Source organism: Hypanus sabinus, unplaced genomic scaffold (genome assembly GCF_030144855.1).
Source record: "Hypanus sabinus isolate sHypSab1 unplaced genomic scaffold, sHypSab1.hap1 scaffold_47, whole genome shotgun sequence".
Classification (NCBI taxonomy): Eukaryota; Metazoa; Chordata; class Chondrichthyes; order Myliobatiformes; family Dasyatidae; genus Hypanus; species Hypanus sabinus.
This window is the reverse complement of record NW_026781341.1, coordinates 1,228,913-1,245,663: the sequence shown is the minus strand read 5'-3', so window position 1 is coordinate 1,245,663 and position 16,751 is coordinate 1,228,913.

Genomic DNA, 16,751 nt, shown 5'->3' with positions numbered 1-16,751 from the left:
ATCGCTTTTGCAAGGGTTGATTCTTGTCACAGTGGCGTTTGCCCACCAACAGGATACGTCCTCCATACAGTGTGACCATCGGCGGGGGGGGGGGGGTGCAGAGATTAATTGTACTGCCTCCGTACAGGGATCAAATTTCACGAAGTATCCCTGTGATATGAAATCTAGTTCTGCTTCTGATTCAGTTGCAGTGGGGATGTGTCAGTTTGATTTAGTTGAACGTCTGTCAGAACCTCGTGAGACGATGGGCCGTACTGTGCTGTAATATTCTATGTTCTATGCACTATTTTGTGTAGCTTATCTCACTATTTAACTCCAGTCGATTAATTAGTTAAAGCTCCGACGCCTTCCTTTCCAGACTACTCTCAATGCGCCTGATAATATTGTAGGATCATTTAACAATAGTCCATTAATATCAGTGACGGCCATAGGATGATATCGATAGTTTTGCTCGGAAGGGACACGGCAAGTACTATGGAATAAGGAATTGTCCTCGGTGTTCAGACTATCCTGGTCACGGAGTGTGAAGGGAAGCATCTGGAAAAAACAGGAACATCAGCGATAGTCATTATGGGCCAATGCGTTGTAGGTCACGTCTAACGAAACTTACAGAGCTTTACGAGGTAGTTACCAGGAATGGTGTTGCAGGCAAGGCAGTGGATGCCGTCTACAAGGTCTTCAACAAGGAACTTGCAAGATTTCACATGGGAGGATGCTCAAGATGGTTCTGTCGCTTGGCTTTCACGATGAAGTAGTAAATTGGATTCGCCATTGTCTATGTTAGGGATGCTAGACTGTGGTAATGGATGGATGTCTCTCTGATTGGAGGCCAGTGCCGAGAGGAGTGCCGCAGGGATCGTTGCTGTATCCGCTGTTATTTGTAATCTATATCAACGATCTCGATAAAAATGTCGTCAACTGGATCAGCAAATTTTCCGGTAACAACAACACTCTGGGTTTAGTCCACAGCGAGGAAAACTACCGCAGAAGGAGGCGGGATCTGGACCAGCTGGAGAGATGGGCTGAAAAATGGTCGATAGGATTTAGTCCAGGCAAATGTTAAGTGTTGCAACTTGGGAGGATCAGCCAGGGTTGGTCTGACACAATGAGAAATAGGGCACTGAGGAGTACGATAGAACAAACGAATCTGGGAATGCAGGTCCATAATTCAATGACAGCTGCCGCGCTGTTAGACAGGGTCGTAAAGAATAAGATTTTCCCACATTTAACTTCGTGGCCCGAAGTACTCGGTACAGGAGTTAGGATGTTATATTGATGCTGTTTAAAATTATAATGGGGCACAATTTGGACTGTTGTGTGCGGTTGGGCTGAACTACCTGAATGATGTAAATAAGTTTGAAAGAATACAGAAAAATACAACACTGTTATTGCCGGGACCAATTATATTGAATAGAAAGGAAAGATGACATATGTTAGCACTTCATTCCCGAGCGAGTGGAAGACTGAGGGGAGATTTGATCGAGGTGTACAACATTATGAGGCGTAGTGAGAGTGTAAATGCAAGCGGCCTTCCTCCACTGATGTTGGGCGAGAATACAACTGGAGATCATGGGTGAAGAGTGAAACGTGACATATTTATGGGAAACATGAGGGGAAACTTCTTCACTCAGAGGGGTCGTCAGAGTGTAGACGGTGCTATCAACGCAAATGGTGATTGCGATTCCAATGTCAACGTTTATGAGGTGATTGGATAAGCACATGGGTGAGAGGGAGATGGATGGACATATCCAGGTACAGGTCGATGGGAGTAGGCAGTGTAAATAATTCCGCACTGGCCTGACGGGCTGAAGACCCTGTTTCTGTGCAGTGGTTTCCTGTGGCTGTCTGACTGTATGTCTGGGTTAGAACGTTAGCGTCTCACAGCATTGATCAAACTAGAAAGTCGTTGATACTGTTCGATCCCTCTGTCCTTTCACACACTGAAGCATGGAGACTGTGCAAAATGGATGGTTACAGCATGAGAAGATCGAAACGCCGATGTGAAGTGATGATGCGAGTATCACACTACAGGTAAGGCGGTAAACACAGTAGTTCCGGGTTGGAGGTAGGTGTGACAGTGGACCCAGTACATGAACAAATCTGTTGCTTCATCTGTTGTAATGGGGATCTTTCGCCTCGATACTATACAACAGTGGGTTCATTTAATCCGAATCCTATCCTTGGTCAGAAACTGGAGGCCAGAAATACTGGAAGTCGTTGGAGGTTTCGAGTTGTGGGGACGTCATGTTTTAATTGTGTTGAATATTAACTCGTGGAGAATACGGTACCTTCTGTGTCTCTTTCTCTGAGAGTCGAAAGGGTTTATTAAGTGTTGTATGATTCCAATTACAGATGTTTGTTAACCATTGAACAAATAAGAGCATGTCATTTTCTGCGATATTTTGAAAATGTTAATGCATTGCTGTTTTAAAATATAGCACGATGTTTGGACATTAGTGAGTTCAAACGCAAGACAAAGAGAAAGATTATGGCCATGAATGGCTTTATGTGAGTTGTGTGTTTCTTTCGTTTGTGATGGAGGGGGGTGACCAAATTAATCATTTTCTTCTCTATGCACGTGACAAAAATTTGTGACACCTTGCGAGAAGTGATTTCCAGGAACTGATGCGAAATTCGGAGGCTGCATATCTTTCCGAAATTCTATGAAGTGCTGATGTATGCTACCTTCAGCTCCCCACATCTCACTCTCCCAAGTTCGTTAGAATACGCGCTGAAGCGTTTTGCTTTGAGAATTGTTTATTCTGTATTCTCCAATTGCCTGCGATGGTGTTGAAGGAAGACAATTGTGAGACCGGTATTTGCTTTGTTCGCTGTGTTATTAGTTTGGGTCGTTTTGTATATTTCATTTATTATTAATTTCAGAGGGAGACACGGATTTCACAGCGGCTAAGTGGACTCAGGGTTAAATGGATCGAGGTTTGATCGTATCTATACCCGATATCAAAACACCACGATTGAGAGGTATTGGGATAAATTGTCATTCTGGAAGGCTGGCTATTTTAATGAGCACCAGAAGCTGTTCTGAGCAGTTTTAAATGCTGGTTTTAAGTTGTAGGTCTCAACTGGAAAGAATTGTTTTGAGGTCATTGTAGCATTTGCCCTGTCATATGCAAATGGCAGGTCAGTTCAGATAATGTGGCGTTGTAGTCAATAGCTCGGCGATTTGTTTACATCATCAGTCCTAATTCCATAAATCATCCAGTTGCTGCTGTGTGGTCAGATTAAGTCGACTATTTCTCGGAGCACAATAACTGTAGAGTCCAATTGTTGTAAAATGTTTTAAAATTTTACAACTTTTGGAGTCTGCAGTTACCCTCCCAGTTAACCTCCTAGCGGGACGCGGCTGCCCGCTGTCTTCCAGCCAGTATTCACTCTATCTACTACATTCTGTGCCTTCTGTTAGGAAGCCAATTCGGAATCAACACAGGGTTACCTAGATCCTATGTCCCTGACTCTCGATGTTAATACACCGACTATTCAGATTCTTCTGTTTGTTTTATTTTCACTTTTACAAATAATTCAATCTGGCTCATATTGGACAACATACCTCTCAAAGAGTCACGTTGCCTCTGCGTCGCAAGACTACGTTTCTCCAAATACCCATAAATTCCATCTTCAGTTATCCTCTACAATAGTTTACCCACTACTGATGAAAGACTCACAGCTCTGTAGTTCCAACGAGTATCCCTATTATCTTGCTTCACCAAATGAATAACATTTGCCAACCTCTGATCTTCTAGTTTTACTTCCTTGACCAGGGAAAACACAAATACCCTGTCCAGAATCTCAGCAATGTATTCGTTTCCCTTCCTAATTCAGATGGACTATATCCCTTCCGGCGCCGTGGAATCATCTGTCATAATGTTTTCCAAGTTTCCAGCACATCCTCTTTCTCAGCGTCGGCATGTTCGAGCATATCCGCCTTTTTATGCTGTGTTCACATTCCTTAATGTATTCAGTGAGGAGCTTCACTGCCTCCTTGGACTCCAGACACAAGTTTTCCTCTTTTTCCTCTGATCTGCCCACACACTCCCCAGTCTCCTCCTGTTTTTCACAGTGCAACTCGTCAAGGACTTCTCAATTCCCCTTCTAACTCTTCTGTCTATTATTAAATTATCTCCTGTCTGTATTGTGACCTTCCATAATCCTACCTGATCCTTTCTCTCTAAACCTTATGTACCTTTCTTTCTTCCTCTTGACGAGTTGTTACAACTTTATTGTCACCCAGGGTTACCTTATGCGATTATCATTGCCCTGCGACAATGAGATAAGCCCTTAGTGAACCCCATGACAGTGCTCCCTAAACAATCTCCGCATATTCTGCACAGTTCTAAGTCACAGAATTATAGGAAAGATATCAGCAAATTAGAGACAGTACAGAGAAGATTTACTAGAATTTTAGCTGGGTTTCAGCACCTTAGTTACAGGGAAAGATTAAACAAGTTAGGTCTTTATTCTTTGCAGTGCAGACGTTTGAGGGTGGACTTTATAGAGCTATTTAAAATAATGAGTGGAATAGATCGAGTTGACGAGGATAGGCTTTTTCCATTGATAGTAGGGGAGATTCAGAAAAGAGGAGATGAGTTGAGAGTTGGGGCAAAAGTTTAAGGGTAACACGAGGGGGAATTTCTTTACTCAGGGAGTGGTAGCTGTGTGGAAGGAGCTTCCAGCAGAAGTGGTAGAGGCAAGTTCCGTATTTTCAATTAAAGTAAAATTGGATAGTTATATGGACAGAAAGGAATGGAGGGTTATGGGCTGAGTGCAGGTAGGTGGGACTAGGTGAATGTAAGCTTTGGTAAGGACTAGAGGGGCCGAGATGGCCTTTTTCCGTGCTGTATTTGTTATGTGGTTATATGGTTATATCAATCGCGTATTTTCCTGAGTGCATCATTTCCTAAGTTCCTGTCAGGTAGCACTACACGTCGCAGACCCCCATTTAAATACATTCCATGCTTCCTGGTCCTATACTTGTGCAAGGTAAATGTCGGGGAGTTCTGCCCTATCGTTCTGTTATGCTGAACCGCGGAGAGATATGTCACCTGACCCGTTACTTTTTTTTTGCAATATAAGATCGGGTATGAGCTGTTCGCTAGCCCGCCTTTCTTCTGATAGTGACATAAATCCTTCCCAGACACAACTGAGAAATTATGCCATGACTACATATTTTACCCTGGGGAGGTGCCGAAGAATATTACGGAAGTTTCAGTTACCCATGTGAATAACATGGAAATCACCAAGTCCCGCTTCCCGATCGGTTCCTCACTGTTCCCGCTGAAGACTTTTTTTTGTCTGAGAGGCGGCTGTACCGAATACTACAAATGGGGTGATCACGTTTCTGTGTTCGTCTCCCAGTCTTTTAACAAACGAACGCTCCACGTTGTCCTTCCTTTCTGCAGCTGCGATACTATCCCTGTTTTCCCATCGCACTCCCTTTAAACTCCGTACCCGACCCTGTCTATTTTGAAACATCTAAAACCCGGAAGGTCGTGCAGCCGTCCCTGCCCTTTGACAGTCGAGTGTCTGTGATCGTTTGGAACATATTTCAAATAGTGTAACAATCACGCCAGAAGCATTGAGCGTTTGTATTGCTACCTACCTGAACTGTATGAAGCAAACAATCTTCCGGCAATTATGCAATTTCCGAATGACCAGGAATATGATTGTTTGAATTAATGACATATTTGTCAAAACTGCTCATTGTAAAACGGCTTTATTTGAAAACTCAGCTAAATTGCCATTAGATAAGTGTGTTATCTACACAGGTGGCCATTTAATGTAAACACATACTTCATTCCATTCCTCAGGTCTTCTCTGAATTTCCTCTGTGTCAGTGTATAGATACAAGTATTGGTGCACACGCTGAGCATTTGCAGCATGGACCCAAATTGCTGTAGGATGTAAACAGGGGAACTCAAATATCTGTCCTCGTAAAAATAGTTTTGCACTTGCCATTTCAGGGAATGGACTACATTGGGCATCCAAAGTAATATGAAATTAGCTGATACAGAAAACAACAAAATCATCGATTTTCTGCGTTTTTCCACCTCGGCATCTTTCTGATTGTCGCTGCTGGGCCGAAGCTTTCTGCGGACTCTATTTGCCACAACGATATGTCTTACGGTTAACCCGTTAAAGACCAGGATTAAGCCAATTGGTAGTAATGGTGTAAAAATGCTGTCCAGTAATTCGTATCCTCTCCACACGGGTGAAGTAGTGTATTCATATATGCCAGTGCACCGCCACGGCGTGTTGTCAATGATGACGTAAGGCTCAATGGCAAAGTAAAACGGGGCACTTCTCCCGAAGCTCACTATAATAACGGTCACGATAACCACCGTTGCTGTTCTCTCGGTGCAGTATCGCTCCCGCAGCTTTTGGCAACATATTGCGATGAAACGATCGAAGGTAAAACTGACCGTAAACCAAACAGAACAGTCCGTCGTTACCTGGACAAATACAACTGTCAGAGCGCATACAGGAGTGATGAGCAGGGATCTAGAATAAATGTAGATATTGTTGGTCTGTTCCACTAAACCAAAAACGATAATCACCATCAGATCTGCTGTTGCCATTCCAACCAAGTAACGGGTGATGCATTTGGAGAGACCGCATTTTCCCCGAGATAGGATCACAATCGCCGTTAAATTAACTGCAACAAATTGGGAAAAAATGGAAAAATAATTTGAATAAATGTAGATATTCCACTAAAGCAACAACGACAACCACCATCAGATCCGTTGAGGCCATTCCAGCCAGGTAACGGTAAATTAACCTCACAATCGCCGGTAAATTAACCTAAGAAATTGTAAAGCAGAATAGATATATGGTCAACAGCAACTCTCTGAATGCATCCATGGAGATGGTCTGTTTAGAACTGGCAAGCGGGAATCCAGTGTGAGCGGTCTCGGTCGCTGCACTCCGGCTGGAGGACAGTGACGGATGTGAGTGTCAGTGGATTGGCGACCTTCCCACAGTTTAGAGCGAGGCATCCGAGTTCAACGACTCACGGACCGGTGAATGGAAGATTGTAAACAACATCATTCCCATTATTAGGGGAGAAACATTTGAAGGGATTGTTTGCAACGGTGAGAAAGTGGAATCAAAAGATACAAAACACAATTTCTCATTTACACATTGTATAAACAGACCTACGTGTCGAAAATAGACTGGACCGTCATTTAAGTAATCTGCCATGCTGTTATAAGGTCGAAGTGTCTGTGCTGATAGAGACTCCGACCTAGAAAAGCAGAGACCAGCATCACTTCAGAAAGGCTAGCATCAATTCAGAAATTGACAAAAATAAATCACTTCTATCAAAGTACGAAAATGAAACTAAAACAATCAGATGCCTGAATCCTCCATTCCGGAAACACGTTTCAGCCGATGGTAGCATCTGTGCTCAGTAACAGTCCGGATACCGCAGCAGAGTAACGACGGCACCGTACATAAAGTAACCAGCTCCGGCATCTTACCGGGGACACCAACCGCTACAATTGTGGGATAGAAAATGGCCGCGATGTAGTAAATCGTCGAATATCCCATATTCCGTCAGAAGCAGCGTTCAGTTGTACGGAGCGTTTCAGCTGCTCAGATGGACTGGTGATCGGTTTAGCAGACTTTTATTGAGGAGACAGCAATTCCACGGAGGCAATTAGTGTGGCTATCACGTCAGGGACATTAGTGACAACCAAATGCACAAATACTTACTTTAAACTATTTAATCTCACTGTCATTAATCTGATACCCCAAGGAATATTGCAATCTATTTACTTTCAAACAAAATATAATGTGGATCTTCCATGTTATTTTCCATGATACCTGGGTTTAGGTGTTTAAATAGCGTATTTGTTAGATCTGTGTTGCTTTTAACATTTGACGAAGCACATTCGCTTCCGAAATTAAGCGAAGGTGATTGTTTTGATAGGTAAGATAGAGAAAACTTCTTTCTTAAAGGGGAACTTTCGTTCATCGTTTCGTTCGTTCGTTCCAGTCATTCTGGACTGTTTCAGTGATGGAAATCACAGTGACAGCTGACATGTGTTAAAATAAAATACACTGCAGTTATATTCCTCCAAACACTTTAAAAGATCCACAGCGATATTCCAGAGATCAAAAAGGGAGCATGTCTTCGGGAAATTTGCGAGCGCTTTGGATAGTGTATTCCAGCACACACAATGTCCGTTTGGCAGGAACCTGACCACTGCTACTGAATGACCTTTCCACTCCATACCCGTGACGTGCGATGCATTCTATTTAGCTTTACAAATATTCTCAAATCTGCCATAATTCTACCAGTCTTTCCCATCCATTCGCTCTTTGAACAAAAGTAGCTACTGAAATCTGTGAACCATCCGCAGTTTCCCAGGCTGTTCTGTTATTTGCCACGAAGTTGTATTTTTATTGCCTTTCTAGCGTCACTATGAGTATGGCCAGGACAGCGGATGTGTTCAAGTTCATCTTTCAATCACACTTCCTTCTGCTCCTGCAGTGAACCGCTTCGTGACGATTGTGGTTCTCGTACAGATGAGCGGGCCTCGGCTTATTGGAGAGAGTCTCATCACTCTGTTTCCATTGTGGAACTCACACTAATGTGTGGCCCTCGGTTTATTGGAGAGAATCTCATCACTCTGTTTCCATTGTGGAACTCGTACTAATGTGCGGCCCTCGGTTAACTCGATAACGTATCACCTCCGCCTTCAAATTCATCTTTCCAACATGAATCACTCCGTAACTTTCCGCGTTGAACACCTGTAACTTCTCAGCGCTGGTCTGCGTCCTGTCACTGTCCTGTTGTAATCGGTACTATCCATAATTCCGCCATCCTCCACATAATCGCAAATACAATAAATCACCCTTCCTCCTCCTCATCCAACTCGTTCATAAAATCCGAGGCTCTCAACTGATTTCTGCAGCACGCCGTTGGTCACCGAATTCCAGGGAGAAAACACTTCATCCACAACTATCCTCTGCCTTCTGTGGGTGTCATTTCTGAATCCACCAGCCAACTATCCATGTATACCAAACCAGGACAATTCTTCCAATAATGTACATCATCTCGCAGCTTTGGGCACAAACAAAGATTCTTCAATTGTTCCATAGTTCTAACTGCTCCTGTATGCCCACGAATGTCACGGTGCTAGTGCATCATCTGATTTATTTCACAATGTCGCACCTCAAATTTACCACTTTCAAGTATAATCCAAATCCGTGCCTGTATCCAACGTTACTTCCAATAATCTTCAGAGTCCTCTCCTGTTTATACCTCTGTTAACCCCTGATCCAGTTGCTGGTTCATGACTAAGACTATATCTGTACAGTCTGCTGGTATTTCTGTCATTCCTACCTCTATATCTAGTTTCCATTTCACCAGACCACTTGATTCTAGTTTGGCTATCTCACCAGCCCTCCCACTCCCTTCCGGGGATGTCTCTAAGTGAGCCTCCACTTTTTTAATCCATCAGTATTTTCTCTTGCCTTCTCAAATATTTACTTCGTCAAGGAAACTGATGACAAAGGTTTGCCTTCGATTGGGATATAACCTCTACATTCCCATAACGGTAAATATTTAGTAAACACACAAGAGGATCCAGTGAATGAAGGGAGATGGGTCATGTGCAGACCTCCAAGTTTAGTCTCATTTGGCATCTTGTTCAGCGCAGGAGCAGTGAGTCACAGGGCTTGTTCCTCTTCTCTACAGTTCCGTGATCCCAACATGTCCAGGAGATGTGTTCACATTTTAATGTCAGTCTATTCATCATCTGCTGTCCATTCACCTACATTCATCTGGTTCTTCTGCACTGACGGGGGTAACATAGGGCACGGTGTCATGCAACACCGGAACAAGCTCTCCAGCCAGCCATGTCAACCTCCTGCTGCAATGCGGATCTTTGGATAATTCCAAACGTCAAACCTGAGCTTCCCTCGCAATCCTGCTCACAAACTCTCTCGGTGCAGCACCGAACAACGTAGTTACAATGATCTCAATCAAAATGATTGGCATATCGCAGACAGTCCGGGACTGTCATAAGAAAATCGAAAAGACTCATATTATTTATGAGTGCGAAATATCTCGAATAGATCTACGCTCTGGTTCACATTGAAAATTATGTGACAGATTCAGCAAACACAAGAGTGCAGACATACACGGAGAAGACAACAAATTAAAATTGCTGAGGGAAATGCATTCATTTAAATAATGCTGGTATACTCAATAGGCTTTCTTGGTGGTTTTTATTTCGATCAATTTATGAAATTTATTACGCACTTAATTATTTAAGTTAATAAATATATTTACTTTGTTTATTTTCATTCAACCTTTCAGAAGTTGTGTTGCCGAACCACAGAGGTTTACGGATCAGATTCAGCTCAGTGGGCGTTGTGCGCTTTTGCAAAGAATAACATGCAGAATGATCTGTTTGCCATATGACCCTAAGACACAACAGTCATTATTCATTAGTGCATTGTCTCTCTCACAATTCTAACATTATCCAACTGCAGAAGACTCTTGTTCTAAGAATAGCTCAGTGAATACAGATTCTATTTTAAGAGTATTCACTAGATTGGTGGAACAGAGGGATAGAAGGAAAAAATAAAACATCGGCTCACACTGATTCAGATATTCACAGGTACTGGACTGAGAGAATAACAATAACACTGGAGCAGACAGACTGATACAGAATGAGAGCCACATTCTCAAACTGTAGCAGAGACTGACAGATACAGAATGAAACCAACGCTGTCACACTGTAACAACGACTGACAGATTCCGAATGAAACCCACACTGTCACACGGTAGCAATTGACTGACAGATACAGAATGAAACCACACTCTCACACTGTAGCAGAGTCTGACAGATACAGAATGAGACCCGGATTCTCACACTGTAACAGATACTGACAGATACAGAATGAAACCCAATCTCACACTGCAACAGAGACTGACAGATACAGAATGAAACCACACTCTCACACTGTAGCTGTCTGACAGATATAGAATGTGACCCACACTCTCACACTGTAACATATACTGACAGATACAGAATGAAACCACACTCTCACATTGCAGCAGAGACTGACAGATACAGAATGAAACCCACACTCTCACACTGTAACAGAGACTGAACCATACAGAATGAAACCCACACTCTCACACTGTAGCCGAGACTGACAGATACTGAATGAATCCCACACTCTGACACTGTAGCAGAGACTGACAGATAACTAATGAATCCCACACTCTGACACTGTAGCAGAGACTGACAGATACAGAATGAAACCCACACTCTCACACTGTAACAGATACTGACCGATACAGAATGAAACCCACTCTCACACTGCAACAGAGACTGACAGATACAGAATGAAACCCACTCTCACACTGTAACATGACCGACAGATACCGGATGAAACCCACACTGTCACACGGTAGCAATAGACTGACAGACACAGAATGTATCCCACACTCTCACACTGCAACAGAGACAGACAGATACAGAATGAAACCACACTCTCACACTGTAGCAGAGTCTGACAGATACAGAATGAGACCCACATTCTCACACTGTAACAGATACTGACCGATACAGAATGAATCCTACACTCACACTGCAACAGAGACTGACAGATACGGAATGAAACCCACACTCTCACACTGTAACGGTGACTCACAGATACAGAATGAAATCCACACTCTCACACTGTCACTGAGACTGACAGATACAGAATGAAATCCACACTCTCACACTGTCACTGAGACTGACAGATACATAATGAAACCCACACTCTCACACTGTAACAGAGACCGTCAGATACAGAATGAAACACAAACTCTCACAGAGTCTGACAAATACGTAATGAAACCCGCAATCTCACACTGCAGCACATATTGACTGATAGAGAATGGAATGCTTACGAAATGTCCAAAAGAACAGGTAATGATAATGAACCAGAAGATTTTAATGCCATCAGAATGGCGATTATGAACGAAGTTACGAGAGCCTGAGGTGCTCTGCGAAGGCTTTTGCGAGCAGTATTAAGGTGAACCCCAAGCCGGACGAAAAGTATGTGAAGACCAAGAGGATAAGATGTGAGAGAATACAACCAATCAATTGTGAGCGTGGAAAAGTATGTACGGAACAGCAGGAGATCGCAGAGTTACTTAAAGAATACTTTGCTTCAGTATTCACTACATGAAGGAAAATGATCCTGGCGATAGTAGATATGTCTTGCAGTCGACTTAAAAGATTAAGTGTGTAGATGTTAAGGAAAAATATGTTCTTGTTACAATCAATGAGGCGAATGCAAGTGCAGGCCACAGGCACGGAGATTTGGTCAGGATGTAGATTTGAAAGGGTTTCAGGAGGGAGAGCAGGTAGGCAGGAGACGACGGACAGAATTTATCTTGGATCGGAGCGTCGAGAAAGAAACGGCGGACGAAGTACTTAGTATGGAGAGAGAGCTATACTGAAGTAAAACTTTATCTTTAGATGACTTATCTTGTCGCGGATAGGCTGGGTTTCTGTTTTGTTATGCAGAGTGGAATGTAGAGAGAGGCTGATTCAGGTAGAATTCCACAGGTTCCACGCTGGTCAAACGAGATAACAATCACCAAGGATTATGCCCGTCGAGTCACTCCGCATCCACCTAAGAATCATCACCAAAAGTGACCTGTCACAGGAATATCTTCTTCCAGGGACTGCCACACAACACAGCCAGGCAAGGGTTAACACACACGTGGTCTCACGGGATATTCGAATAAATCCACTCCTATGGATTATACGAAGTGACAGTCCCTTTTCCGTTATGCTTTGCGTACCGATGATCAATCGTCTTCTGCATATAATGGTACTTTACGCGTCACATTCCCATGAATTGTCACAGATATATTGGGTGAATCACGAAGAGCGATTGCCAAGGGCTCCAGGGCAATATGATATAGCAAAGGGCTTATGAACAACCCTGTCTAGGACCTCGAAAAAGCCTAAACAAAAAAGGGGGATCTCTGCTTATTGGTATGTACAGCAGCCAAAGCTGTATGATTTTTCAATTTTACCTAAGATATAAATTTTGGGGTAAAATTAAAATTTTCAGGTATGTTAAATAAATATTCCCATTCAAGTCTCTCAAACACCCTCTCGGCGTCAAGCGAAAAAGCAAATTCTGTAGTATTAGAATAAATAGTGTATACAATGTTCATTTACCTCCTAACATTTAAATGTGAATAACGATTTTTAATAAATCCTGTCTGATCATCGGAGGCAATTAGTGGCAATACCTTCACTAATCTAATCGCTAATACCTTGTAAAAGATTTTACCATCCACACTCAAGAAAGATACAGGTCTGTATGATGCATATTCAGTGGGATCTTTGTCGTTTTTAGCAATTAAAGAAATAGATGCTTCATAAAAGGATTGTGATAATTTACCTACAAATAAGAAACATTTTTTAAAAAATATACGTAACCAGGCAGAAAGTAAATCTGAAAAATATTTTTAAAATTCAGCTGTGTACCCTTTCGGGCCAGGTGCTTTACCAGAGTATGTCTATAAAATTGCTTTCTTTATTTCCAGTAATGGGTACATCTGATGCTAAACGTTCATCAGCTAGTAATTTAGGAATATTGAGTTTCTTTAGTAATTCATGTATTATGGTAGGATCATCAGGTAATTCTGATTGGTATAAATTGGTATAAAATTCTTAAAAAGATTTATTAACTTCATCATGATCAACCGTCAAGCTACCATCCCGCCTACGAGCTTTGTTAATCTGACGTTTCGCCAAAGCAGCTATCAATTGGTTAGCAAACAATTTATCGCCATGTATCTAAAATAACTCTTCGTTTTAAATAATTGATTTTTAATCGGGGATGTTAATGACAGTCTATTTTGCATCTGAAGTTCAGTTCTCTCTTTCTAAAGCTCCAGACTGGGAGCAATAGAATTTTTTTTTTATCAATGTCTTTAATCTTAACAACTAATGTACGTATTTCACTATTAACTACCCTCAATAAGCCTGATAACATTGCGGGATAATTTAACAATACGACGGAAATGTCAATGCCGGCCACAGGATTATAATGATAGTTTTGCTCAGAATGGAGTCGTCAACTATTATGCAATCAGGAATTGTCCTCGGTGTTCAGACCACGCTGGTCCTGTGCTATGAAGGGAAGTATCCGGACAAACAGGATCATTAGCGATAGTCAGGAGTCGCCAGCGCCTAGTGGGTCATGTCTAACCAAACTTACAAAGCTTTACAAAGATGTTACCAGAACTGGTGTTGACGGCAAGGCAGCGGATGCCGTCTACAGGGACTTCAGCAAGGAATTTGCATGGTTCCTTATGGGAGAATGCTCGGGATGGTTCAGTCACTTGGCTTTCACGATGAGGTAGTAAATTAGATTCGCCATTGGCTATGTTGGGGAAGCGAGAGTGTGGGAATGGCCGGTTGTCTCTGATTGGAGGCCAGTGCCGAGAGGAGTGCCGCAGGAATCGTCGCTGTGTCCGTTGTTATTTGTAATCTAAATCAACGATCTCGATAATAATGTCGTTAACTGGATCAGCAAATTTGCCGATGACACCAACACTATGGGAGTAGTCCACAGCGAGGAATTCTACCGGAGCAGGAGGCGGGATGTGGACCAGCTGGAGAGATGGGCTGAAAAATGGCCGATCGGTTTTAGCCCAGACAAGTGTTAGAATTGGCACTTTGGGAAGACCAGCCAGGGTTGGTCTGACACAATGAGAAATGGGGCACTGAGGAGTACGATAGAACAAACGAATCTGGAAATGCAGGTCCATAATTCAATGAAAGTTGTGCCGCAGTTACAAAGGGTCGTAAAAAAGGAAGCTTTTCCCACATTGGCCTTCACAGACCAAAGTACTGAGTACAGGAGTGAGGATGTTGTGCTGATGTTGTTTATTGGTGCTTAATTTGGAATATTGTGCGCTGTTGTCTCAACTACCTGCAGGACAGCTGTAAATAAGTTTGAAAGAATACAGAAAAATATTACACGGCTATTGCCGGGACTAAATGTTTTGAATTAAAAGGAAAGATTACATTTGTCAGCACTTTATTCCTTAGCAGGTAGAAGACTGACGGGAGATTTGATAAAGGTAGACAACATTATGAGTATAGAGAGTGTAAATGCAAGCGGGATTTCTCCACATATATTGGGCTAGAATGCATCTGGAGATCATGGGTGAAGGGTGAAATGTGAAATGTTTAAGGGAAACATGAGGGGAAACTTCTTCACCCAGAGGGTCGTCGGAGTGTAGACGGTGCTGCCAATGTAAATGGTAACTGAGTTTCCGATGTCAACGTTTAAGAGATGATTGGATGATTACATGGTTGAATGGGTAATGGATGGCCATGGACCGGGTGCGGGTCGATGGGAGTAGGCTGTTTAAATAATTTCTCCCGGACCTGACGGGCTGAAGATCCTTGCTCTGTGCAGTGGTTTCCTACAACTGTCTCACTGTCTGTCTGGGTTAGAACTTCAGTGTCTCACAGCACCGACCGATCTAGAAAGACGTTGATACTGTTAGATTCCTCTGTCCTTGCACACACTGAAGCATGGAGACTGAGTAAAATGGGTGGTTATAGCAGGAGAAGAGTGAAGTGCAGATGTGAGATCATGAAGGGATTATCACACTACAGGTAAGGCGGTAGAGACAGTAGTTCCGGGTTGGAGGTGAGTGTGACAGTGGTCCCAGTACAGTAAACAAATCTGTTGCTTCAGAGGTGGTATTAGGGATCATTCGCCCCGATACTATACAACAAACGGTCATTTAATCCGAATCCAATCCTTGATCAGTAATTGGTGGTGAGCAGCCTTGGAAGTCGTTGGATGCCTGGAGTTGTGGAGATGTCATATTTTAATTGTGTTGAATATTAACTCGTGGACGATGTATTAATTTCTGTGTCTCTTTGACCTGGAATCGTAAGGCTTTATTTAATGTTGTCTGCTTGCCATTACAGATGTTTGTTAAATGTGGAACAAATAAGACCATGCTATTTTCTGTGATATTTTGAAAATATGAATGCATTGCCGATTTGAAATACAGCATGCGGTTTGGACAAAAGTGATGTCAATTGAAAGAGAGAGAGAAAGATTAGGGTCATAAATGGCTTTATGTGAGTCGTGTTTTCTTTAGGTTGTGTTTGGGGGGTGATTTAATTAATCTTCTTTTTCACCATACTCGTGACAAAAAAATGAATGTCTCCTTGCCAGAAGTGATTTCCAGGAACTGATGTGAAATTCGGAGGCTGCGTATATTTCCGAAATTCTATGATGTGCTGAGGAATGCTCGCCTCAGGTCTCCACATCTCACTCTCCCATCTCCTCCACAGAACACGTGCTCAGGCCTTCTGCTTTGGAAGTTGTTTATTCTATATTCTCCAATTTCCTGCGATGGTGTTGAAGGAAGACAACTGTGAGACCGGATGTTTGCTTTGCTCGCTGTTTTTAGTTTGTGTCGTTTTGTATGTTTCATTTATTATTAATTTCAGAGCGAGACACGGATTTCACACTGGCCATGTGGATTCAGGGTTAAATGGATTGAGGTTTGTGCGTATCTGCAGCCGATACGATGAAAGCATGATTCAGGGGTATTGGGATAAATTGGTGCGTACTTGAATTGTCATTCTGGACGGTCGGTTCTTTTAATGAGAAGCTGCTCTGAAACCTTTTAAATACTGGTTTTAAGATGAAGGCCTGCATTGGAAAAT